This window comes from Macrotis lagotis, chromosome X (assembly GCF_037893015.1).
Source record: "Macrotis lagotis isolate mMagLag1 chromosome X, bilby.v1.9.chrom.fasta, whole genome shotgun sequence".
NCBI classification, from domain to species: Eukaryota; Metazoa; Chordata; class Mammalia; order Peramelemorphia; family Peramelidae; genus Macrotis; species Macrotis lagotis.
The window spans coordinates 542,358,737-542,385,957 of record NC_133666.1 but is presented as its reverse complement, the minus strand read 5'-3'; the positions used below and the strand labels follow the sequence as shown (position 1 = coordinate 542,385,957).

At 36.5% G+C, this 27,221-nt stretch overlaps 1 long non-coding RNA gene and 1 pseudogene across 1 annotated transcript in view; both read right to left on the bottom strand.

Annotated features, from left to right (window-relative positions):
* Positions 1-1,278, bottom strand: part of LOC141496878 (biogenesis of lysosome-related organelles complex 1 subunit 4-like) — a 1,390-nt pseudogene extending 112 nt beyond the window's left edge.
* Positions 1-27,221, bottom strand: part of LOC141497291 (uncharacterized) — a 162,214-nt gene that overhangs the window by 114,710 nt on the left and 20,283 nt on the right. The window contains exons 3-4 of the long non-coding RNA XR_012471279.1: positions 16,512-16,550; positions 10,719-10,862 (exon numbers count right to left, since the gene is read on the bottom strand). This is a non-coding gene — a long non-coding RNA (uncharacterized LOC141497291). The remainder of the gene's footprint in view (positions 1-10,718; positions 10,863-16,511; positions 16,551-27,221) is intronic.

Genomic DNA, 27,221 nt, shown 5'->3' with positions numbered 1-27,221 from the left:
AAAAAAATAATGGTTGACAAGCCTTCCTAGTTTAAGAATATTAACAAATAATGATTTTTAATGCTTCAGTAGTTTTTTCTTTAAGACTGGAGGTAAGTCTTCAAGGTAATACTGTTGACATGTAGAGTTGATATAAATAGAAAATTTGCAATTTTGATAAGTATAAGTAAATGTTTACTTAATTTACTCCCCCATTTAAACAGACTTTAAATTTGGAAGACGTGGGAAGCTATGTATTCTGCACACAATGAAAAATATTGTTTTAAAAAACTGCCTGCTTAATATACATAGAACCTTAAATACACTAAATTGTAGATATATATATAATAATACTAATCTCTTCAAGATAGTAACTTCTGCTTTGATACAAGTATTTTCCTAATTAGTTGTCCTGAGCAATATCATGCCTGAGGTCCTTCTTTGCAACAAGGAAAATAGTCTTCTCTCCTGGAAAGGATAGGAGGTTCATAAACCGTTTGATGTTGCTTTGTGGAATGTGATTTATTAAGAAAGGATGGCACATTAATGGTAATGCAAACATTTCTTTAATGAGTTGGGGAATGTCCCAAGTTCTGCTTCTGCTTTTGTCACCTGGTCTTCCATTCTAGTCACACAATTTCCAATCATTTTAACAAAGGCCTCCAATTTGTCAATCTTTCTATATATCCCACTCATTTCGGTAGATTTGGGGTGTATATGAGGTACACTTTCATTAACTACTTGTGAGGAGTCACTTCGAATCATATCTCGCATCCCAACAAATTCATCAACTCTAGTTAGTAGGTCTTCAAGACTCCTATCTAAAGCTTCTATCTCGGGGCCGCCTCCCTCCCAGGCCGCCGGCAGCAGGTAGGCGGTGTAGCCAGCCACCTCACAGCGCAGCAGAGGCGGTCCGAGCCCGGGGCGTCACCCACGGCTTCTCAGTCCGGACTGGGCCAGCGCCCGGCCCGCTCTCCATCCTTCCTCCTCCTCCCCCTCCTCCTCCCCCTCCTCCCCCTCCCCCTCCTCCTCCTCCTCCTCCCCCTCCCCCTCCTCCCTCTCCCCCTCCTCCTCCTCCTCCCCCCTCCTCCCCTCCTCCTCCCCCTCCCCCTCCTCCCCTCCTCCTCCCCCTCCCCCTCCTCCCCTCCCCCTCCCCCTCCCCCCCCAGAGGCCCGAGGCGCTGTTGTGGTTCTGAGACACGCTCCCGCTGTCTCTGCTCCACGCGGCTCCCGGGGGCTCGAGCACCAACTCTGGGCCCGGGACCCCCAGCAGCCCAAGAACCGCGTGGGAGCGCTCCATAGCCGGGCAGCACCGGCCCGCCGCGCCGCGCCCCGCCTTCACGCCCCGCGCAGGCCCGGGCGATAATTTTAATTTTTAATTAATTTTATTTTAAAAAGGAGAGAAGGAAAACAAAATTACCTTTTTCAAAAATAAAAATAAAGGGGGCGGCTAGGTGGCATAGTAGATAGAGCACTGGCCCTGGAGTCAGGACTACCTGAGTTCAAATCTGGCCTCAGACACTTAATAATTACCTAGCTTGTGTGGCCTTGGGCAAGCCACTTAACCCCCTTTGCCTTCCAATAACCTAAAAATAAAAATGAAAAATAAGAATATACCACCAATGGGGTTGAAATTAAGTCACTATTAGGAGTTATTTTGCCCAATTATATACTAGTAACATTTATAAATAAAATCAAAATGAATGGATAGGTATTTACAAAAATACAAATTGACTATATCAACAGAAGAAATAATAGAATACTAAATAATGCCATCTTAGAGAAAGAAATGGAACAAGTCATAAATGATATTCCGAATTAAAAACTCAAGGAACAGAAGTATTTCCCAGTTAATTTTACCAAATATGTAAGAAATAATTAATCCTAATATTATATAAACTACTTGAAAAGTAGTATCTTACCAAAATGAAGTATCCTACCAATTTCCTTTTATTTTTTTCGTTTTTTAAAAATTTATCTATTTATTTATTTATTTATTCTTATTTTGTACAGTGTTTTTAATACATTACTAAAATATTGTTTAAGAGGAAACAATACCACCTCTCCCAAAAATATAGACCCACATGAGCGATAAAGTAAAGGGGAGAGAAAAAAATTAAAATTTAAAATAAAAAAATAATAATAATTGTAGGGAAGGCCAGGTGGTGTAGTGGATGGAGCACTGGTGCTAAAGTCAGGAGGATCCGAGCCCAAATCTGGCCCCAGACACCCAACAATCATCCAGCTGTGTGACCCTGCGCAAGCCATCCCAACCCCATTGCCCTACAAAAACAAACAAAAAAGACACAAAATAAAATAAAATAGTAGTAATAATAGTAGGGGTGGCTGGGTGGCAGACAGATCACTGGCCCTTGAGCTAGGAACACCCAGGTCCAGATCCAGCCTCAGACACCCAACAATCACCCAGCTGTGCGGCCCCAGGCAGGCCACCCAGCCCCATTTGCCCTGCAACACCCCCCCCCCCCCCCAAATAATAGTAATAATAAATGTGCTTCAGTCTGTGTTCCAACACCACCAGCTCTGTTATGGGTGGATCACATTCTTTAGGATAAGTCCATCACAAAAGTTACTTCCATATTTTTCTACCATTTTCATTGCTGATCACAACTCCCTCCATTCATACTTCTCTACTACCATGAACTATATTTTCTCTCTCCTTTCACTCTGTCTCTGCTGCAGGGTAGCTGAGTGGTGCAGCAGAGAGATCCCCGATCCTGGGGCCAAGAGGCCCCAGAGCCCACATACCATCCCTTAGGCCCAACATCCACCCAGCCCTATGGTCCTGGATAGGCCATCCAATCCCAGCCCCTTGCAAGAAGTAAAAAAGAAAATGTGTTATATCTGACCACTCTCCCCCCATGGTCCATCCTCTCCTCCATCACTCACATCCCACCCCTTACCCTTGTCCCCCTTCTCTTCTTACTCCAGATGTCTATACCCCATTGAGTGTATATGATGTTTCCTCTCCTAGCCACCTCTGATGAGAGCAAAAATTCCCTCATTCCACCTCACCTTCCCCCCTTCCATATCATTGCAATAGATCATTGTAATAAAGAAAAATCTTATTATATGAAATATCTTAGCCTATTCCTCCTCTCCTTTTTCTTTCTCCTATTACATTTCCCTTTTATCTATGGACTCCATTTTTATGCCACAATATATCTTCAAATATATCTTCAGTTTTCTCCTGTGCTTCATCTATAAAAGCTCCTCCTACCCACTCTGTTAAATGAGAAGGTCCATTTGAGTATTCTCAGTATCATTTTTCCATACAGGATTACATGCAGTTCATTATCATTAAGTCCCTCATATTTTACCCTTCTCCTCCGCTCTCTATGCTTCACTTGAAGCTTGTATTTGAATATCAAACCTTCTGTTCAGCTCTGGCCATTCCAACAGGAACATTTGAAATTCACCTGGTTCATTGAAAGTCCATCTTTTTCCCTGGAAGAAGACATTCAGTTTTGCTGGGTAGTTGATTCTTGGTTGCATTCTAAGCTCTTTTGCCTTCTGGAATATTATATTCCAAGCCCTATGAGCTTTTAATGTAGTTGCTGTTAAGTCCTATGAGATCTTGACTGCAGCTCCATGATATTTGAATTGTGTCCTTCTGGATGCTTGTAATATTTTCTCTTTGACTTGGGAGTTCTGGAACTTGGATATAATATTCTTGGGGGTTGTTTTTTTGGATCTCTTTCTTGGGGAGATTGACGGATTCTCTCCATTTCCATTTTGCCCTCTACTTCTAGGATATCAGGGCAATTTTTCTGTAATGATTCTATGAACATGATGTCAAGGGTCTTTTCCTGGTCATGACTTTCAGGTATTCCAATAATTTTTAAATTATCTTTCCTAAATCTGTTTTCCATATCAGTTGGTTTTTCAATGAGTTGTTTTACATTTTCTTCTGATTTTTCATTCTCTTGGTTTTGAAGTATTGAGTCCTGATTTCTTGTAAAATCAGCAATCTCCCTCAGTTCTATTCTTTGTCTGAAGGATTTGTTTTCCTCAGAGACCTTTCTTATCTCTTTTTCCATCTGGCCAATTCTGCTTTTTAAAGCATTCTTCTCCTCAATAACTTTTTGAATTGTTTTATCCATTTGACCTATGCTGGCTTTTAACATGCTATTTTCTTCATTATTTTTGTGGATCTCCTTTACTAAGCTGCTGACTTCATTTTCATGTTTTTCCTGCATCTCTCATTTCTTTTCCCAATTATTCCTCTATCTCCCTCACTTGATTTTCAAAGTCTTTTTTGATCTCTGTCATAGCCTGAGCCCAATTTCTGTTATTTTTGGATTCTTTAGATGCAGGAGGTTGTGCTTCCTCATCTTCAGAATGAGTGTTTTGATCCTTCTTGGGATCACAGGCAAAGTATTTCTCAATGGTGTTCCTCTTTTTTCTCTGCTTACTCATTTCCCTAGCCAGTGCCTGGTTTGGGGGCACTTCCTGAGCTTTTGAGTATTAGTGGGACACACCCTGCACAAGGATCTCTGTGTATGAGACTCTGTCTTCCCTCCTGGTCTGTGAATGACCATAAGCACACCCCTGTGCCATGGACCTGAGGTGGGGTGGGCCCTGCTGTTCTATGGGGGGACTAGACTGCGATCAGGATCTGAATGTGGTCAGAGCCCCACAGTCCTGTTCCAGGGAGAGAGAACAGAGCTCACCAGTCTCTCTTCACTCCCCTCCCTAGGCTCAGTGCTCATGGCTCCTGCTTACCAGCTCATGCTTACTTGTTTCTGGTTCCTGGTTCTGGGTTGCCAGGGCCAAGCTGCTAGCTGTGTGCCCTGAGGGCTGGGCTTCACATGCTCCCTCTGGCAGAGTTTCCCCCTCTGGCAGAGTTTCCCACCCTGTCCCCCAAAGTTGTGCTTGATGCTCTCTGGAGTGTAAATCAGGAAACTTCCCTGCTGCTGTGAGCCACAGCTCCCAGCTCCCTGGGGCTGCCTCCATGAGGCTGAAGTTCCTTCATTCTGGAGGGCCACACCTCTGGTGGGCTGCCCCTCCAACCCTGGGGAGTAGAGCCTTTCTGCTCTTTTCCAGGTTATCTTGAGTTGGAGAACTGCCTCACTGGATCCCTCTGTGGATTCTGTCTCTCAAAAATGTAGTTAGAGTCCTTAGATTATAAGTTTTGATTCAGAGCACCTAAGAGACCAGTCCTCTCCTGTCACCATCTTGGCTCTGCCCCCCCCCCGCCAATTTCTTTTCATGAAACAAATATGGTTTTGCCATCCTAACCAAAAAAAATAAAATAAAATAAAAACAGAATAAAAACTGAAGGCCAATTTCCCTAATGAATCTTGATGAAAAAATTTAAATAAAATACTAGAAAGGAGATTTCAGCAATATATCACGAAACCTATACATTACAACCAGATAGAATTTATACCAGGAATACATAATAGTTCATTATTAGGAAAACTGTATAATCAACCATATCAATAATAAAAGCAATAAAAATCAAATGAGAAATTATAACATTCATTCTATTAAAAATACTAGAAAGCATGTTCAAAGAGTCATAAAACTATGCCTGCCCTTTGAGACAGCAATATGACTACTATTAAATCTGTATCCTAAGGAGATAATAAAAAAGGAAAAGGACACACATAAGCAAAAATATTTGGAACAGCTCTTTTTGTGATAGAAAATAGCTGGAAATTGAGGGGATGGCCATCAATTGGGGCATTACTGAATAATTTTTTGTATATGAATGAATTATTCTTTAAGAAATGATGAGCAGGGGTGGCTAGGTGGCACGTAGTGGATAAAGCACCAGCCCTGGAGTCAGGAGTACCTGGGTTCAAATCCAGTCTCAGTCACTTAATAATTACCTAGCTGTGTGGCCTTGGGCAGGCCACTTAACCTCGTTTGCATTGCAAAAAAAACACCTAAAAAAAAGAAATGATGAGCAGGAAGATTTCAGAAAAACCTGGAAAGACTTTCAAAAACTGATGTTGAATGAAGTAAAGAGAAAATTTTACACAGTGTGATAATCAAATATGATAGACTTAACTCTTCTCAGCAATACAATGATCCAAGACAATTTCCAAATTCTCCTAATGAAAAATGCCAACCACATCCAGAGAAAGAGCTATGGAGTCTGAATGCAGAGAAGAGCATATTATTTTCACCTATCTTCACTTTTATTTTTTGTTTTTCTTTTCTCATGGATTTTAATTTTTGTTCTGTTTCTTCTTTCACAACATTATTAATGAGGAAATATATTTAACATGATCTTACATGTATAATCAATATCAGAAGATTATTCTCTTGAGGGAGGGAGAAAAATCCAGAAAATGCAAAATTTTATAAAAATGAATGTTGAAAACCATCTTTCATGCAATTGGAAAAAAATAAAATATTTAAAAGAAAAACTAGACAGCATAGGAAAAATCGAGCCTTTCTTGTCATAACTAGTATCTATCTAAAACCAAATATAAGCATTATCTGTAATAAGCTAGAAGCCTTACCAAAAGATCAGGGGAGAAGCAAGAATGTTCATTTTTAATACTGTTATTTAATAACATTAGAAATGCTAGATATAGTAATGAGACCAAAAAAAGAAGTTGAAGGAATATAATCAGACAATGAAGAATAAAACTATTATTCTTTATGGATTATTTTGTAGTATGCTTAGAGAAATGTGGAAAATAAACTAAAATATTAATTAAAACAAATTTATTCAGCAAAGTTACAGGACATAAAATAAATCCACATAAGTAATCAGCATTACTATAAGTTATCAACAAGACTCAGCAGGAAGAAACAGAAAATATCATTTAAAATAACTGTGAACATTTTATACCAATAAAGACAGATCTAAACAATAGGAGAAATAATAATTACTTATGGGTAGGCTGAACAATAATAAATGACAATTCTCCGTAAATTATTTTCCTTATTAAATGTCATACTAATCAAACTACCTGAGAATTATTTTATAGAACTATAAACATAATAATAAAATTCATTTGGAAAAATGAGAGGTCAAAAATATCAAGGGAACCAATGAAAAAATATGAAGGAAAGCAGTAGCATATTTTAAACTCTATTATAGAACAATAATTACAAAAATAATTTGTTCACAATATTGCTGCTATTGTGTACAATGTTCTGATTCTGTTCACTTCTCTAGTCATTAATTCATGAATGTTTTCAGGTAATTTTGAAATCATACTGCTTTTCTTTTCTTATATCATAATAGTGTTCCATTTCAATAAAATACTGTAACTTCTTTAGTTACTCCCCCAAAGATGGGCAATAATATAAATACTGTAACCATAATCAACTAAGAAAAAATTAGTTACTCTGATAAGACAAATGATCCATGAAAATTCCAAAGGACCCATGATGACAAATGTTATCAACCTTCATAGTAAAAACTGATGAATAAAGATTGAAGCATATTTTTTCATTTTCTTTGTTTTTTGTTTATCAACTTTTTGGTGGATTTTTTTTGCTACATGGTTAATATAGAAATTTATTTTGCGTGACTTCAAGTGTCTAATTGATGTCATATTGCTTGCCTTCTCAATGGATGGTAGAAGGGCTCAGTATGTCCCAAACTGAGTTCACTATCTTCCCCTCTAGACCCTCCCCCATCCAAATTTTTTAATTACTATCAAGGGAATCACTATTTTCTTTTTTGGGGAATCACTATTTTCAATACTATTAAACTGGGTATCATCTTCATCTCTTTTTTCTCTCAATAACCCTTACCTCCATTCTATCTATTGCCAAAGCTACCAATTGAACCTTTGCGACTTATCTCAAATATGTCCCCTTATCTTCTGTGATGCTGCCATCACCCTAGTGTAGGTCCTCATTACTTAATACCTAGATTATTCCAATAGCCTTATTGTTATTCTTCCTTCTACAAGTCTCTCCCAACTCCAGTCTGTCTTCCATGCAGCAATTAATGTGATCTTCATAAATACAGATCTAATCATGTCACCTTCCCCCATCCCCAATTCAATAAGCTCTAATGGTTCATTACCAGCAGGAGCAAATAAGAAATTCATTTGGCACGTGGCCTAACCCTCCTTTCTTTTCAGTCTTCTTACACTTTATACTGTCCTCTCCCCCCCATACTCCTCAATTCAATGACACTGCTCTCCTTACTTTCCACAAACTACATCTTTTTTATTCCTGGCATAGAATTTCTCTGGCTATCCCCCATTCTTGGAACATTCTCTCCCCATCTCTGCCTATTGTCTTCCTTGGTTTCTTCAAGTGCTGCCTAACATTCTACCTTCCCCTGGAAGCCCTCAGCAAGCTCTTATATTTCTCATGTTTTCCCCTTCATTAGGTTCTGTTTACACCATACAGAGTATATTTATACATATTTATTTGCTTCTTGGCTTTCTCTCTCTTGCAATAGATTGTAATTTCCTTGAAGTCAGGAACTGTCTTTTCTCTTTCTTAATAACTCCAGTGCTTAGAACAGTGCCCATTCCAGATAAATTAATAAATGCTTATTGACTGACTATTGCTCTTGGTCAAGTTAACTTTCTTCTACCTCCTCAGAATCTCATAAATGTCATTTGAAAATGCATTGTGACAGGGTTTATAATTTCAGGATTAAAGGTACTTTATATTATAAGTTATGGCTAATTGGAAAAACTGCTAGACTTGGATTCAGTAGATGTATAACTGATACCTACCAGCTGTGTGGCAATGGACAACTCCCTTAATCTCTGGAGCCATACTTTCAATATCTATAAAATGGGGTTGATGCATATGCAGCATTTTTCAAACTGAGCTACCATGAGAGTCAAGTAAGATAATGTAAGCTTGTAAAGTACTATACAAATTTTAACTGAAATAATGTTTGAAAAAAGTACTAGGACTAGTGTGTTTTTTTCCTTCATTGATAATTCATTCATAATTGACTCAGGGTTGGAATATATCTAAATTGATCTAATCCAAACAATACCTGAAAAAATACCTTCTGGAGTATGCATAACTTTATGAACTTGCTTTCAAGTGAATCTATTTTATTTCTTGATGTTTCTAATTGTTTCTAATTGTTAGGGAGACTTTTCCCCTTTGTAGTGTTCTATCCCTTCCTAGACCTTCACCTCCTTGGTGCTATACCTGGGACCAAGAAAAATAAATCTAATTCCTCTTTCTTATAACAATCCTTCACATATCTGAAGGTTATAATCACCTCTTTCTACCTTCCCCCAAGCTTTTTCTTCACCAAGGTCGATATTCTTGGTGATTTAATTTAATAAGTCCTGTTGTTATTCAGTCATTTTTCAGAATTAATTTTTTGTGACCCCATTTGAGATTTTCATGGCAAGGATGATGGAGTAGTTTTTCCATTTACTTCTCCAGCTCATTTTACTTAAATGTGCTTTATATTTTCTTCTATTTTTTGCCTTTTAAAAAAGTTTTGTTTGATGGAATCTTGGTGTCTCATAGAATTATTAGGTTTCCTTTGTCCAGTTCTAATTTTTATGGGTTTACTTTCTTCAGTTAGTTTTTGTGTTTGCTTTGCCAGTTGGTTAATATTGGTTTTGAAGGAGTTATATTCTTTTTTCCATTTGGTCATTTTTGCTTTTAAAGGAGTTGAATTCTTCAGTCAATTTTTCATAATTCTCTTGCATGACTCTCTTCCCTCCTCCCCATTTTTCTTCTTCCTTTTTTTGGTTTTTGAAATCCTTTTTTGAGCTCTTTCATTAGGTTTTGGATTTCATGTCAGTTCATAAATTTATTTGAGGCAATTTGTCACTACTTCTTCTAAGATGACATTTTTATCGACCCTATCTGAATAGTAGCCCTTTTGGGGGGTTTTGCTTCATAGTTAAGCTCTGTTACTAGGGTACAGAGAGTACTGTCACAAACTTTTGTGTGTGTTGAGGTCAGGAACTGGTCCCTGGTTTATCGTTTTTCATGGTTTTGCTTATGTAGAGGTTTGTTCCCTCCTTTGTGCCCAGGCTTTGTCTATGCAATGGTTTGTTCTCAACCCAGTCCTGTCTGTTGCCCCAGTGTTCCCAGGGCTTGGACTTTCATCTGGAGTAGGGACCCTCCCTACTGGCCTACCATCACACTGGCTTGCTGAGCCAGCCCCTGAGCTACACTGTGGCTAAGAGGCTCCCACTGGTTTACCTGCTCTTCCACCTCTGCTGGTCTATACTTCCCCTTTACCCCTGAAGATTCTCCACAATATCTTCAGTAAAGAACTGGTATCACTCCTTTTACGGTGGAATCTGTAGCTTTAAGCTCTGTGTAGAGGTTTCATTTAAAGTTGTGTCTGAAAAAGTTCAGGAGCAAGCCATCTTGACAATGCCTGGGAAGTCTCCCCAACTCATTTTAGAGATGAGAAACCTGAGATAAAAAGGGTTAAGTGTCTTTCCCATGGGCCACAGAACTAGAAAGGATCTGAGGCCAGATTTGAACTCATGAGAATGAGCCTGCCAGGACTAGTCACCAGTTGCCAATTCAGTAACAGAAAGATATTAAAATATAGTTAAAGGAAACTAATGTAAAAATGTGAATTCTTTTGTTTCTATAAAATCTTTCACAGATTTAATCACCCATGCTTTTTATTACAGTAATAATCCCTCTCTTTTTTTGAAATTAAGACCCTTTTTTTCCCTAAAGGTTGTTATTTTGTCCCTGTGAAACTCAGTGGTGTTTTGTACTACCACTGAGACTTTTTAAAGGTTCTGACTTTTTAATCATGGCATATAATAAGGATGAGATACTTACAAGTCAATATGTGGAGCTGAAGTTTTCATATCTAATCTGTCTCAGAAAAGAACATCCAAAGTGTACTTGAGTCACAGAGATGTTATTATTCTTTGCAAGCGTTGCCTGAAAATATCTGATAAAGAAGGAGGTCTGGAGATGCTTCTACCAAAGGAAGAAAGAAAGAAATATTCATGATGCGAAAAAGAGGGTTAGGAGCCCTAAGTGATGATCTGCAGGATAGTCTTATGAAATAAAGTTTGGAAATTATAATTTGTGAACATTGAATCATTTGAATGATGAATGGATAAAAGAATGAAAGAGATATTTTGGGGGGTGTATTTTCCAATTGTAGAGAAGTGAAGGAGTAGAGGAAGTAAGTATAGATGACTTTTTGGGAATCTGACAGTAAAGGAAAGGGAAGAAAAAGAAAATAAAAAGCCAGCTACGATAGATAAGTGCAATGGATAGAGTGCCAGGTCTGGAGTCAAGAAGACTAATTTTCTTGATTTCAAATGCAGCCTTAGATACTAGTTATCCTGGGCAAGTCACTTAACCCTGTTTGTCTCAATTTCCTCATCTATATAATAAATTGGAGAAGGAAATGACAAACTACTCAAGTATGTCTGCTAAGACAACCACGGATGGGGTCATGGAGAGTATGGCATGACTGAAAACAATGAACAACAAGAAATGACCTGAGAACATTTGTAGGCAATAGAGAAGGAAATAGTACAAAAGAAAGATTTTTAATATGAGAGAAATATCTCCCAGTTGGAAGAATCAGGAAAAACTTCATAGAGGACTTGGTAACCTTGAAGGAGAGGAAGGAGGTCTGTGGGAAAACATGCTGGAGTCATCTTTCAAGGCATCAAGAAAAGGAGTAGTAGCAAAAACAAAATATTTGACAAATACTTGACCTGACTGTTCAATAATTTGATCTTTCAAAAAAGTAGAAGACATGAGCAGGACTTCCACTCTGGACTTAATGCTGTTATTTTTTTTTGCAAGGCAGTGGGGTTAAGTGATTTGCCCAGGGTCACACAGCTAGGTAAGTGTCTGAGATCGAATTTGAACACAGGACCCCTGGACTCCAGAGCTGGTGCTCTATCCACTGCATCACCTAGCTGCCCCACACCCATTTGTAATTCAATTTAATGTTCATCCTGCATTAAATTTCTCTCTCTGCACTCTGAATCAATCACTCCTCTATCAGGAGATAACATATTTTATCATGAGTTCTTTGGAATTCTGGTTAGTTCTTTCTTTGATCAGAGTTCTTAAGTCTTTCAATGTTGCTTGTCTGTATGATGCAATTTATGTATAAATTGTTCTCCTATTTCTACTTATTTCACTTAGTATTCATTTATGTCTTCTGAGGTTTCTGTGAAACCATTTACTTTTATGATCTATTATGGAACAACAGTATTTCTTTACATTCATATCCAATTGATAGCATTTAACCTCTTTAGTTTCCATTTCTTTACCATCAGAAAAAAAGATACTATATATTTTACATATGAATTCTTTCCTTCTTTATTTGATCTCTTTGGGGTACAAATCTAACACTAATATTGATTGGCCTGAAGAAGAAAAAATGGTGAGTGAAATGGAAAGGACAAGGAGCATGGAAGTTACTATGCTATCTTAAATCTTGATGCATGAAAAGGAACTCACTTCCAAGGCTATATTTCTAAGGTAAGCATCTGTCAAAGAATTCAGATATATTGTAAGTAACATCTCATTGCCTAATACTCCAGGAGACAAATTATCTCGAAAAGACTAAAAAAGGAGAAAAAATGCTAGCAACATGCCCACAATTGATTCAATTAAGAAGTAGAGGAGAAAGTATAAAAAGAGCTTAAAGTGCTCCAGGCAGAACTTCACACTGAAATCAGAATTTAAAATCATCTTTAAGGGAAGAAACAGGGACCAGTTACTAAGGAAAACCAATGTTCTCTTATTCCTCCAGCTAGGAGTTTCTTTTTCCATAAGTCTTCCATGCCATTCTGTTTGATTTATCCTAAGAACTTAGAAATTTTATAATGTACCTATAATTATATGTGCACATCTTATCTTATTACTAAAACTCAAGCTTGTTAGCAGCAGGTATCATGTAGCTTTTCCACTTTGGGCTCTGAAATTCATGTCTAGGTGCCTTAGGTAAAGCAAGCAACTAATAAATATTTGAAGCCACTAGGTGGAACAGTGCATAGAGCCTCAAGTCAGGAAGATTTATTTTTCTGAGTTTAAATCCAGTTTCAGAAACTTTCAAGTTGTCTGACCCTGGGCAAATCATTTAATGTTTACCTCAGTTTCCTCTTCTTTAAAATGAGTTAGAAAAAAGAAATGGCAATCAAAGAAAGCTTCAAATGAGATCACAAAGAGTTGGACAGGGCTAAAAAAAATGATTCAACGACAAAATAAGGTGACTTGCTTGGGGAAATTAATACAAATGACTGTTGCATGAATAGAATTGGGTTTTAGAATGATCTTGATTGATTAGGAGGCTAACCTGAGAAGATACTTCTAACACAAAGAAATTGAATGGGGGAAAATATGAAGTCTAGTTCTTAGGTTCAAAAAATTAACTAGCCAAATGTAGGCTATTAAAGGTATTAATATTAATAATAGCAATATTTATATAGTGCTTCAAGGTTTCCAAAGCAATTTTACAAACATTACCTAAATAGAATGTCCCCAAAACTCTGAAAGGTAGGTTTTATTATTATCCCTACTTTATAAATTAAGAAACTGAGGCAATCAGAAGTTAAGTGATTTGCCCAGGTCGGGTAGATTTTTGAGGCAGGATAATGAATTCATGTCTTCCTGACTTAAACTGAGCATGCTAAATAAGACCTAAGATCTAAACTCATTTACCAATCTACTTTTGATAGGAAAAAAAAACCACAATGATAAACTTGTAAACATTGCTAAGAGTTTTTGTTAAGATTTATAATTACAGTTTAACATATGAAAGGTGTTATGTTCTAGATATCTTCCATTTTACAAAGAGAAGAGGGTTAACTTCTCTTACAAGTGAAGCACATATTCTATAACATTTTCTAATTTCTCAGAAAGATCAGTTTTCATTCTTGTGTTAAAGGTTTTCAGAATATTTGACTAAAATTATTTTAAAGATATGGATCAACCTATGGGTATAAATGGATTTTTCTTTTGGAACTGAAGACCAGGACTGCATGAAATTAAGCCAATAACCAAATATGCTCCAGGGGCAATGGGTTCAAGTTCTAATCATAATCCTCTCTACTAAATCTTGTAAATCTGGTTTTCAATCTTATCACTCAACTGAAATTGCTGTCTCCAAAATTAACAATGATTTCCTAATTACTAACTGTACTGGTCTCTTCTCTGTCCTTATCTTTCTTGAACTGTCTGTAGCCTTAGATACTTTTGAATGCACTCTTCTCCTGGGTGTTGACATAGATCACTCTAAGATCTACTGCTCCTTCCTTGAACTTTTTTCAGGCATCTTTACTAGTTCATCATCTATATCATGATTATTAAAATGTAATCGTACTCTAAAATTCTGTCTTAGACCTGCTATCTCTTTCTTTCTTCACTCGTTGATTTGATAGAACCATTAGCTCCTATGAATTCTATTATCATTTCTATGCAGAGGACTCCCAGATCTACAAATTCACTTGTTAATTCATTCTTCTGATTTCTAATCCCATATTGCCAACTGCATATAGGGCAATTTTTAACTGGATGTCCCATAGGTATCTCAAACTCAATATGCCCAAAACATAACTCATTTTTCGCCCTAAACTTTTCTTATAAACTTAACTAAAGATGTGAAAGACCTACCATCCTTCCATTTATTCATGTTCACAACTTCAATGGTATTCTTTATTCCTTACCAAACCCACAAATAAAATTAGTTAACAAATATTATTTTTCCTGCATCTCTTTCCTTCCACTTATGGAACCATCCATTAATTAAAGGTCCTTCCTATTTTGGTTGCCTTTACTCAAATCTCTTTTTACTTCAATCTCTTCTCTTCATAGTCCTCCACTTAATGAATTCAAGTTGTTCCCTTTTACTTCTGGCATCAAATATAAACTCTTCTGCTTGATATTTAACAGTCTTTCCAATTTGGTACTTTCTTACTTTTACAATCTTCTTTTACCTTACTTTCTTCCAAATAATTTGTGATCCAGTCATGTTGTTCTATTGGGTCTTTGCATAACGTGTTCCATCTACTATCTCTGTGGTTTGGCACTGATCACACCCCAATTCTGAACTGATCTTCCCCTTAATATCTCTCTCTCTGTGTCTTTAAATCTCTAGTTTCTTTCAGGATTTTATATAATGCCTTCTACATGAATACTTTTTCCTGATTCACTGTAGTTAATAATGCCTTTCCTTCAAAAACTACTTTGGATTACACACACACACACACACACACACACAGACACATTTTATACGTGAATATATATGCATGTTTTCTTCCATGATGTCTTTCACATGGGCACTTTTGAGGGCACTTCTTTTTGTCTTCAGTGCTTAACACTATGTCTTACATAAATCAATATATAATAAATGCTTATTTTAATGTGTGCCATTAGACACAGGAGAGATAGTAAGAGAGTTTGGTATAAGCCTATTAGCACTAGTGCAGAAAAAACTCAAAGTAGATAGGCTAATAACATCCAACCAAAGTCATCATCTTTGAAAATCATGGACAATAAGGCATATGCATGAGGCTGGTGTTCTTGCCTATTATTAGGAAAGAAAGTAAAATATATGGTTAGGTGTCCAGTACTTATTGACTGATTGAAAAGAAAATTTATGGAAGGTCTAAAAACTAGATTGCCTGGAATCCATTTTTTCCTAAGTTCTACTTAAATCTCTGCTAGACCACAAGCAACCTTAAGAAAAAGTGTAGGGGCGGCTAGGTGGTGTAGTGGATAAAGCACCGGCCTTGTAGTCAGGAGTACCTGGGTTCAAATCCGGTCTCAGACATTTAATAATTACCTAGCTGTGCGGCCTTGGGCAAGCCACTTAACCCCATTTGCCTTGCAAAAACCTAAAAAAAAGTGCAGAGATTCTAACAGGGAGAATCTTAATGTATTCCTTCTTGGTCTTATTATAGCCAAAGAATAAATCTGCATCAATGATGGGTTAAAAACCATTATATATGTATAACTACATAACATATACTTAAAGAAGGATAAATGCATGTTACAACAGAAGGCCTTCTTTTGAATGTGAACCTTAGGTGGTAAAAATTATCATCTAAAAGAGCTACTTCATGTTTTGTGAAATACTTTGATCCATGGCGAAAACATCTGCCAGGCTGACTTCTTGCAGGGAAGCTTTGCTTGCTATAATTTGTCTTGTGGAAACTTGGAAAATGGGAGGGACAAGAATTGTTCCTTACTAGAGATATTGGGGCCCTGGGTCTGAAGTTAGGATGACCTGAATTCAAATTCAACCTTGGATACTTATTCTGGCTGTGTGACCCTAGGAAAATCACTGAATTTGTTTGCCTCAGTTTCATTAATTGCAAAATGGGATAACAATACCTTCTTTGTAGTGTTATTTTTTTTAATCAAATGAGATATTTGTAAAGTGCTTTGCCTAGGACAAAGTAAGTGCTATATAAAAGCTTATTCTCATCTATGAGTACTGTGGTAATGAGGGGGATTCTACTATTAGACTATTCATTCTGGATGTTGTAGAGAGGATTTTTGGCTAGGCATAGCCCATAAAGTTTATCCACCTTTCAACTTTCAAGATTCAATGATTCTGAAGTCAAGATGCATAATTCTGAGACATGTTCCTACCTCTTTTCCTTAGGTCAGCTCTTCTTGTTGGTCTTCTAACTGTAAGATATGGGAAGCACTGTACCATTAGAAGTAATGTTTTCTGAAATATAGATTCTTCCAAAAATAACTTATTTGTAAGACATATGGGGATACCTTTAAGCATTAAATTAAATTTCATTATCCTTACTTAACAGTGAAAGGAGCTTAGGTATCAAACTTCCTAAGGGAGTTCAGATGATCTTCAAAGCACTGGTCATGTTTTTAAATAAATAGAAATGCATTCTAATGCTTCACCTGGCCCAGTTTGCACTTAAGACAGATTTTCATGGATAAATAAAAGGCTTATTTTTATAACCCTCAAAAAAGGTCCAAGTGCATTTCAGAACTTGTGTACTTCACATCTAGAGGCATCTTTCATCTGAAGTACTGACTATATCAATGTTATTTGGGAGCCCTGGTACAGATAATGAAATTTAGGTCAGAGTGTGAGCCAGTAAGGATGGAAGGAAGCAAACTTCACCTCCCAAGTCCTCGGCTCTGTGATCAGAATAGATAAAAATAGTCTACCTGTTCATAGAAAAATATTTCAATGGCTCCAGACAGAAAGAGGATTAGCCCATTGCTTTCTCCAGCAGTTCCCTTCTGTCACTTTCTTCAAGGGTATCCAGTTCAATGGGCAAGCTCTTTTTGCTTAATAAGTCTTGTAAGTACACAACAAATGGTCTCCTCTTTGATTTGTTGTGGAGCTAGAACTGTATGTGTCTTAAAAGGGTCCTAGTCATCTAGAGATTTGACTATTCTCACTCATCAGGTTGGCTACAAAAGCCAACCAGGGATTTGCTCTCCTGACTTTTTTAGATGTTTATTGAGCATATAGCTTGATATACCTAGAAAGGCAGTGGAAGAAGAGAGAGATTAGGGGTTAACAGAGATTTGAGTGCTAGATAGGCATATTATATTATCATCAGCATAGTGATGGTAGTTAAATCCATGAAGTTGATGAGATCATCAAGTAAAGTAATATACAAGGAGAAGAGTACAGGACTCAGGACAGAACCCTGAGATACACCTACCATTAGAGGGAATGTTCTAGAAGAGAATCCAAAAAAATGATAGAAAAGTAACAATCAAATATATAGGATGAGAATGAAGGAGAAAGATACCCCCAAAATCAAGAGAGAAGAAAGGAGAAAGGAGAAAGTGATCATCAGTGTCAAAGGTTGCAAATAGGTCTGGTAGAATAAGAAATGAGAAAATATCAGTTGATTTGATAATTAAAAGATCATTAACAATTTTGGAAAGAGCAGATTCAGTGAAATTATAAGGTTTGAAGCTAGATTGCTAAGTGTTAAGAAAAATAAAAGGAAAGAAAGTGGTGACCCTTTTTGTAGAAAACTTTTGTGAAGAGTTTAGCTACAAAGGGCAGAAGAAATATATGATGACAGCAAGGAGAAGGATCAGTCGAGAGGTTTCTTTTTTTCAGGATGGGGGAAATATGTTTGTAGACAGGAAAAAATGAGAAAATGTAGACAGGGAGATATTGAAAATAAATGAAAGAGAGAAGATGAAAGAGGGAGCAATCTTTTAGAGGTGATAGGATGGAATGGAAGTACTTGAGGAAGTAGAGGAATGAGTTTTGGTGAGGAATAGGACCACTTCATCATGTAAGTGAGAGATGAAAGAGGAGAAAGTGACAGTAGGTATATGAACAGTAGGAGATGAGAAAGAGTAGAAAAGAGGGAGCTCTTGGTATATGGTCTTAATTTTAGAGGGGAAATATGGTTCAAAAGTTCTTAACTGAGAAAATGGTGTGGGGGACCATGGAAAGTTTGAAGAATTAAAAGGTTTAGAAAAGACGGTGAGAAAAGTGAGATAGTGAGTTGATAAGTTAGGTGCATTAGGATTGCCTAACAGTAATGAGGGATCAATTGAAATTGTATAAAATAAAAATGTAGTTGGTTCAGTCAGAATAGTTACATGATTTCTCCCATTTTTGCTCAGCAGATATGTGTAGAAGAGAAGGTGATAAATGGTGGTGATGGTGGTGGTGATACAAGGATAAGGCTTGATTAGATATAATTAGTGATATGATAAGGGGACTAGGGATTTAAAAGAGAAGGGTATTGAGTTTATTGGTTCACCAAGGGGTCAATATGGAAATAAAAGGAAACATTGGTTAATGTAGGGGAGAGGGCCTGGGAAAGAATTAAGAGGTCAGGGGATTGGAGGTCACAATGTGGATGAAGAGTAGTGTTATGCAAGAGAAGGCAGAGTGATTGCTGAAAAGCCAATATATTATGGTCATATAAGGGGATTTAGAATTCTTGAATATAAGGATGACACATTTTAGGTGTTGCTATAAAAAAGACTATTTTTGTATATAGCCATGATGAATTGGAGGAATATTTCATAGAAATATATCAAGGATAGGGGGATAGGGAGTTTGAGGGAGATACTATATGTATGTTGAATTTCTCTAGTATAAGGGCAGGAGTTGAGGAGAGGAAATACTACAATCCAGGTACTGAATTCATTGAGGAAGGAAGGAGAATACCATAGGGTTGGAGGGTAGACAAAGCAATTACGATTTTTATTGGGGAGTAGATATGAATAGCAAGAATCTCAGAGGAAGAAAGTTTAGAGAGTGACAGAGATAGGGGAAAACCTGGAAGTAACAATGGGTAGCAAGGAATCTCTAACTCCCCTCCCTCAACCAATGAGCTAAGCAAAATGAGTTAAAGTGCTGATATTACTGGAAAGATTAGTAAGGGAGGTTAAGTCACTGGGGGGGTAGGGGGGAGCTAGGTTTCAATAATAGCTAGTAGACTGAAGAAGTAGAACAATTTTTAAATGGAGGGTAGCTTATTGCCTATGGGACAGGCATTCCAAAGGACACAGTGGAAGGACTGGGTGGTATTTGGTTGAAAATCTGGAATGGGACAGTTGAGAATAAAGAATGAGATGATGGGGAGTTTGAAATAGGGTTTGGTTGATGATCTACAAGAATTCAAAGTCAATTGCTTGTAAGTAGAAGGTATTACTTCTCTTCCCAACAAAGGGCTAGGGATTAACCTGGAGACAAATGCCATATGAGACAGAAGTCACAAAGTCAGATGGTCAGATGAAAGCCTCCATTTCACAACTGCTCTTTTTTTCCAAAAGCTGGGAATTAGACAGGAAAAAGGTGGAGGTGGATTTCAAACATGCACAGCAAGAGAAAGAAATTCTATTCCCTATAACTGTAGTCTTCTTCTGTCTTCTGAAGATAGATTGAAGGCTTAAAAATAAAAGGGTAGATTGTTCTTCTTTTCCACCAGAGATTTTTTACAACCCACTGAGAGATTGGAAGCAGGATGTTGAAGCTACCTTGGCACAGAAAATTTTGTCCAGACCCTTGCATACTTTCTTCAGGGGAGATGATATCCCCAGCAGAAAGTATGAAACACTCTCGTTATCTAGAGAATTCTAGATAATCTTCCAACCTGAAGAGCATAATTATGAGGTAGTAACAGAAAGTGGTAGACTGCCAGTGCAGGGAAAAATCCTTTGGGACATATGAAATTCCCACAATCTGACCCCTTGCAACCTTCCCCTCAGGTGACATGTTGCGCCCTTCAAGAAATGGAAGGCACAAGATGTGCATGGTTTCTTTCTTAGATTAATATTTTCATTAATATTAATTTGTACTTGCTCCCTGAAGTTATTTACTGTGAACACTATCATTCTATAATTCATATGCTGTTAATAAAGAACATGTTAATGGCACCATCATTTTTGCAACATACCATCATATTGTTCATCTAATTATTTGTTAAGAGATTCCAGCAATTCTTATTTGCTTTCTGGGTTCTTTGTTTAATAATTTGCCTTAAAAATTATATGTTACATATCTGGATTCCTGGGTGCTAAAGCTCTAAGGGATGATCAAATATAGTTCTCAATGCTATGATAATTGTTATTTGCTTCCTAATAAGAGTGTAATTTCATGGTTATTTGAAATAGTGTAACACCAGGGTACTTGGATAATTATAAGCTAACTGACTAAGGTTATCCAAATCATGCTGCAAATATAAAAATATGAACTATTTCCTTCCTTCTTTCTCCTATTCTTACCTTCTTTAGTATATTTCTATATATAAGTTTATCAAATAGTGCTAGACCAGATACCAAAGGAGGCTCAAATGCAGATTTTGAAACTGTTGACAGATTGATAACCTTCTGGTATAACCAGAACGATCAAGATATGATCTCCAAATCACCAAGAAGTTTGATAGGATTATAGAATATGGACCTTTGTCAGAAAGCAGCTCCCGGGGAGATGGCCATGTATGTAAGAGATATGTATCCCAGGAAGCTAGTGATGAGCCCCCAGTAACTAGTGGTTGCAACCAAAATAATTGATGAGACAGTGATAATTGATGAGACAGTGTCAGTCTAGAAGAACTTTTCTTGGAAATTATCCTGTTATCTACCCTTAAATTTTAAAAATTATCCTTTATTCTCTTTGGAGGACTTCCTTGCTTAGAACTCTTCAATCTCCTTCCTACTGACTTCTAGCAAGGGAGAAAGGAAGGAGAGAGAAATGGAGAGGAATTTCCCTTCCTCCTTTCCTCCTTGCCAAAAGGGGACACACAGGTTCTAAGAGGCAGAGGTGAAGAGGGGATTGTACTACAATTATGAAAGAGCTTGCATAAAGGTAAAATGGTAGAAGATAAATCATCATGTATGGGCAATAACTAACAGGTCATTTTCTACGGAATTCAGAATGTATGAAAGGAAAAGAATATTTTAATGAGGTTGAAGACAAAATAGATTTTTAAATTCTCAAAATTTCAATCAGAGGAGTTTATATTTATTTAAACTACTAGATGAATCAGTAACTTGAGAAATGGACATTGAATCAGGAAGATCTGAGTTCAAGTTTGGATTCATAAACTTATTAGTGAGGTAGGCTTGCAAGTCATTTAACTATTGCCTTCCTCATTTTCCTCAACTGTAAAAAGAGGACAAAAATAACATTTTCCTTCACAGAGTTGTTATGAGGATATAATTAGTTCCTATTTGTTAAACTCTTAGCACAGTTCCTGGAAGATGATGGGCATAAAAATGTTTGTTTCCTTCCCCTCAAGATAACAGGGATCCAATGAAGCTTCTAGAACAGAGAATGACATGGTCAGATCTGTGCATAGGAATATTAATGTGTTAGAAATATGAAGGATGAATTGGAAAGGTAAGAGACTGGAAGTAGGAAGAATAATAATTTAGGCAAGAGGTGATGAGAGACCATATTAGAAGACTATGATGTAAGGAAGGATAATAGAACATGTATGAAAAATGTTGAGAAAGTAGAACTAATAATTGGTAATGAGACAGACATAAAGGAATTATCTTCTATCTGAAAATCATTAAGCTAAAACTGGGAGGGACTTTATATGTGATTTAGGACATTTTCCTCTTTTTTTTTTACAGAAGAAGAAATTGAAACTCCAATAAGATAAGTGACTTGCCAAAGGTAATACAGGTAGCAAATGCCCAAACCAGAATTAGAGCTCAGATTACATTATCCCTATTAGTGATATTCTGGGGCAATCAGAAATTGCCTCCTAGGTATCAACAACTGTGATAGGTAGTAGAGAAAAGGATAAATATGAAGTTTACTACCCTCAAAGACATATTATAATAAGAGGGTAAACAATATTGTCATTCAGTCATTATTCCAGGTATATCTGACTCTTCATGTCCCCATTTAGGGTTTTCTTGGCAAAGATATTAGAGTAATTTGTCATTTCCTTCTCCAACTTATGTACACATAAGCAACTGAAGCAAAGAGGGTTGTGACTTGCCCAAGGTCACACAGTTAAGTGTCTAGGACTGGAATTGAAACTCAGGTCCTCCTGACTCCAGCGTTACCTAGTTACCTCAGTAAATAACAGATAAACATATCAATATGCAAAATATTCAGAAAACAAAAACTAAAGTTAGGGAATGAGGAGGGAGAACTAGCAGATGAATGAATCAGAAAAAAACCAACTTCATAGCAATTGAACTAAGCAGTGAAAGAATCCAGGGATTCCAAAATCTAGGGGTGAAAAGGGAGTGAATTCCAAGCCTGGGTGACAGCCTGCATAAAGGTTTGGTGATGGGAAATGGAAAGTCCTGAGGAAAGAAAGAAAGAAAGGTCAATTTGGTTGAACTGCATAGAGCAATGGAGGTGAGTATGACACAAGTTCAGCAAGTAGGTTAGAGCCAAACTGTATAAGACTTTAAATGTCAGATAAAGGCATTTCCTCTACACTGTGAATATGATAATATTAGTGCTACTATTAACAAAAGTGATAGCATTTGCCACTACCACATTTATGGATTTCTTGTTCTGTTTAAGCAAGTTGACTTGTAATCACCTTGAGCACCCTTCATAACTCTCTTCTCAAACTTTCAATTTTACCATATCATTCTGGGAAACTTGGCAGAAAGGAAAATGAGGGGAGAGTAAAGGAAGGAAGAGGAAATTTCTATTGTTACTCTCCTCTCTACATTCAGCAAACAACCTGTCATTGTTTTATCATGAGAGCAACTTTAGGGTTTAATCTCCTGAGCTTTTCTCTATCTCTTAACTGTTTCTTTTAAGTTATTATTGAGGAGGTCACAGTCACAGGAACAGAGTACCCAGGTCCTCCTTTCCCCTAACTTTATTCTTTAACCAATAGATGCACACTACAGAAGAATTTAGGGTGGCATGAATAGGGAAGGAGAATTCAAAGCTAATGAAGAATTAAAATCATAATTTTATGCCAACTTTTCACTCAAATATATAGAAAATCCCTCTTAGAATGCTTTCTTAAATTAAATCAAACAGCATTTGGAGTTTCCCATTACCAGTTGTAATTTGACTACTGATGTTTTATTATGATTTACTTTAGCAAGTGAAATTTCAAGCTTCTGGTACAGCAAGATAAGCAAGGGATGGAGTTAGGTGACTCAGCTTATCTTTGGTATCTCATAGTCATTTTACAGAAGACTAAACTCCTCAAGAAGAAATATTTCTCTCATTAGTGAACATGAAAGTTTTCCTTCCTGGTATTATCAGTTCAGATGATATGAAAGGGAGTGGGTAACATATTCTAGCTAGGAACTTCCTTGCTTTTCATCAGCTTGGGTCACATCTGCAGAGGGTTTTTATTTCTGTTCTTAAGAGCTCTCCCCAGTATTAGGCTATATATGCACTCTGCTTAAATGAGTCAAATTATTGAGTAAGTCCAGCAGGATGCATAGCCAGATGGATGGCATATGGCCAGATTGAATAGTGGCCAGAATAATTTTTATGAGGTTGTCATTTTATGGAGGCCTGTCTTGTTCTGGTCTGATTTGCCTTAGGGGAGGGCAGAATTAATGTATGTTTCATGAAGAACTTTGTATTCTCTAGATAATACTTCAGTTTTATTATTTTTTAATATTTCATTATTTCCTTTCATAGAAAAATTAACAGCATAACCTTTATTCTGACTATTAATAATACTGAAATTCTTAGAAATTCAAAGAACAATAATGCAATTTAGTATCAGATTTACTAATTAATAATTATGAAATAGTCCAAAATTATAAATGGAAGAGGTCATTTCATCAAAAGAATATCTGAGATTCTGTATCCTTGCTTAATTTTGAGAAAAACAAATATATTTTCCCCAAATTACTTGCATAATTATTTGAATTTTCCATTTCATCTTAGTTACAAGGTCCTTGGCCTCACAATACAAGTAAATTAGGGAATTCATTAATTGCCAGGTTTATTATTTAACTATGACTAGAAAATAATCACTTTTGTAGGTTGTAGCTATTGTAAGGCATCTTCTTGAAAGATATTTCCAGGATATATGTGGGAAAATATTGTTGAAAATGATAAATATTGATGAGATTTTAAGTTTTGTGAATTTTCTATTAAAATTCCCAATTTAAAATATAGTAATATAAATATTATATTTAAAAATACCTAGAAACTTCATGGGACTGAAATAAAACTGTGTACATATACACACATAAAGCTATATGTGTGTGTGTTTCTACATGACTATATATACATAATTCTCTAGTCCCATTCTCTCTTCTAAACTCAAAACTTACTTTTTCCTTTTTCTATATCTCAAATTTCAATTCATGTTTACACTTTTAACAGACTTAAGAAACACTCAAAACTTCACAATTATCTTTAACTCTATCCTCTCTACTAACTTACTATCATCTTCCAAGCCTTATTGAGTTATCCTCTATCATTATCTCTGGCATTCATCCCCCTCTACATTTTTGCTATTATCTTATTTTGGGGTCTCATCTGGACAGTCTCCCTACCTTCAACTTTGCACCTTATTATTTTTCCTAATGCAGAGTTTGGACACTTCATTGCTCAACATCCTTCAATTTCTTATATTTTTTTCTTCTTATTCTCCATTTTTAAAATTTTTATTAAAGATACTGAGTTTTACAATTTTCCCCCCAATCTTACTTCCCTCCCCCAACCCGCCACCCCATGAAAAGCAATCTGTCAGTCTTTACTTTGTTTCCATATAGTACCTTGATCCAAATTGGGTGTGATGAGAGAGAAATAATATCCTTAGAGAAGAGACAAGAATTCTAAGAGGTAACAAGATCAGACAATAAGATATCTGGTTTTTTTCCTAAATTAAAGGGAATAGTCCTTGAACTTTGTGCAAACTCCACAGGTCCTTAACTGGATACAGATGGCACTCTCCTTTTTGCAGACAGCCCAAAATTGCTCCCGATTGTTGCACTGATGGAATGAGCAAGTCCTTCAAGGTTAATCATCGCTCCCATATTGCTGTTAGGGTATACAGTGTTTTTCTGGTTCTGCTCATCTCACTCAGCATCAGTTCATGCAAATCCCTCCAGGCTTCCCTGAAATCCCATCCCTCCTGGTTTCTAATAGAACAATAGTATTTCATGACATACATATACCACAGTTTGCTAAGCCATTCCCCAACTGAAGGAGAGTTACTTGATTTCTAATTCTTTGCCACCACAAACAGGGCTGCTATAAATATTTTTGTACAAGTAATGTTTTTACCCTTTTTCTTCATCTCATCATGTTATATACTCAGTAGTGATATTGCTGGGCCAAAGGGTATGCACATTTTTGTTGCTCTTTGGGCATAGTTCCAAATAGCTCTCCAGAAAGGTTGGATGAGTTCACAGCTCCACCAACAGTGTAATAGTGTCCCAGATGTCCCACAACACTTCCAACAATGATCATGATCCTTTCTGGTAATATTGGCCAATCTGAGAGGTGTGAGGTGGTACCTCAGAGAAGCTTTAATTTGCATTTCTCTAATAATTAATAATTTAGAGCATTTTTTCATGTGGCTATGAATTGCTTTGATCTCTTCATCTGTAAATTGCCTTTGCATATCCTTTGACCATTTGTCAATTGGGGAATGGCTTTCTGTTTTAAAAATATGACTCAGTTCTCTGTAATTTTAAAAATGAGTCCTGTGTCAGAATTATTAGTTGTAAAGATTGTTTCCCAATTTACTACATTTCTTTTGATCTTGGTTACAGTAGTTTTGCCTGTGCAAAAGCTTTTTAATTTAATGTAATTGAAATCATCTAGCAGGTTTTTGGTGATGTTCTCCAACTCTTCCTTAGTCATAAACTGCTAACCTTTCCATAGATCTTACAGGTAAACTAGGCCTTGATCTTCTAATTTACTTACAGTATTGTTTTATATGTCTAAGTCCTGTAACCATTTGGATCTTATCTTGATAAAGGGTGTTAGGTGTTGGTCTAATCCAAGTTTCTTCCATACTAACTTCCAATTATCCCAGCAGTTTTTATCAAAGAGGGAGTTTTTATCCCAATGGCTTGGACTCTTTCAGTTTATGGAACAGCAGATTACTATAATCATCTCCTGCTTTTACAACTAGTCTATTCCACTGGTCCACTACTCTATTTCTTAGCCAATACCAAACAGTTTTGATGACTGATGCTTTATAATATAATTTTAGATCAGGTAGGGCTATGCCTCCTTCTTTTGCACTTTTTTTCATTAAACTCCTGGCAATTCTTGACTTTTTATTTCCCCATATGAATTTACTTAACAATTTTTTCTAACTCATTAAAGTAATTTTTTGGAATTTTGATTGGTAGGGCACTAAACAGATAGTTTAGATTTGGTAGAATTGTCATTTTTATTATATTACCTCTACCTATCCTTGAGCATGTGATATTTGCCCAATTATTTAAATCTGATTTAATTTGTGTGAGAAGTGTTTTATAATTGTTTTCAAAAAGATTCTGAGTCTGTCTTGGCAAATAGACTCCCAAGTATTTTATATTTTCTGAGGTTACTTTGAATGGCTCTTCCTGATGTAACTTGCTAGACATATATAGAAAAGTTGAGGATTTATGAGGGTTAATTTTATAACCTGCAACTTTGCTAAAATTGCTAATTGTTTCCAGTAGTTTTTTGTATGATTTCTTGGGATTCTCAAGGTAGACCATATGTCATCTGCAAAGAGTGAGAGTTTTTGTCTCTTCTTTCCCAATTCTAATTCCTTCAATTTCTTTTTCTTCTCTAATTGCTGACACTAACATTTCTAATACAATATTGAATAGTACTGGTGATAATGGGCACCATTGTTTCACCCCTGATCTTATTGGGAATGCCTATAGCCTCTCCCCATTGAATATAATGCTTGTTGATGGTTTCAGATAGATACT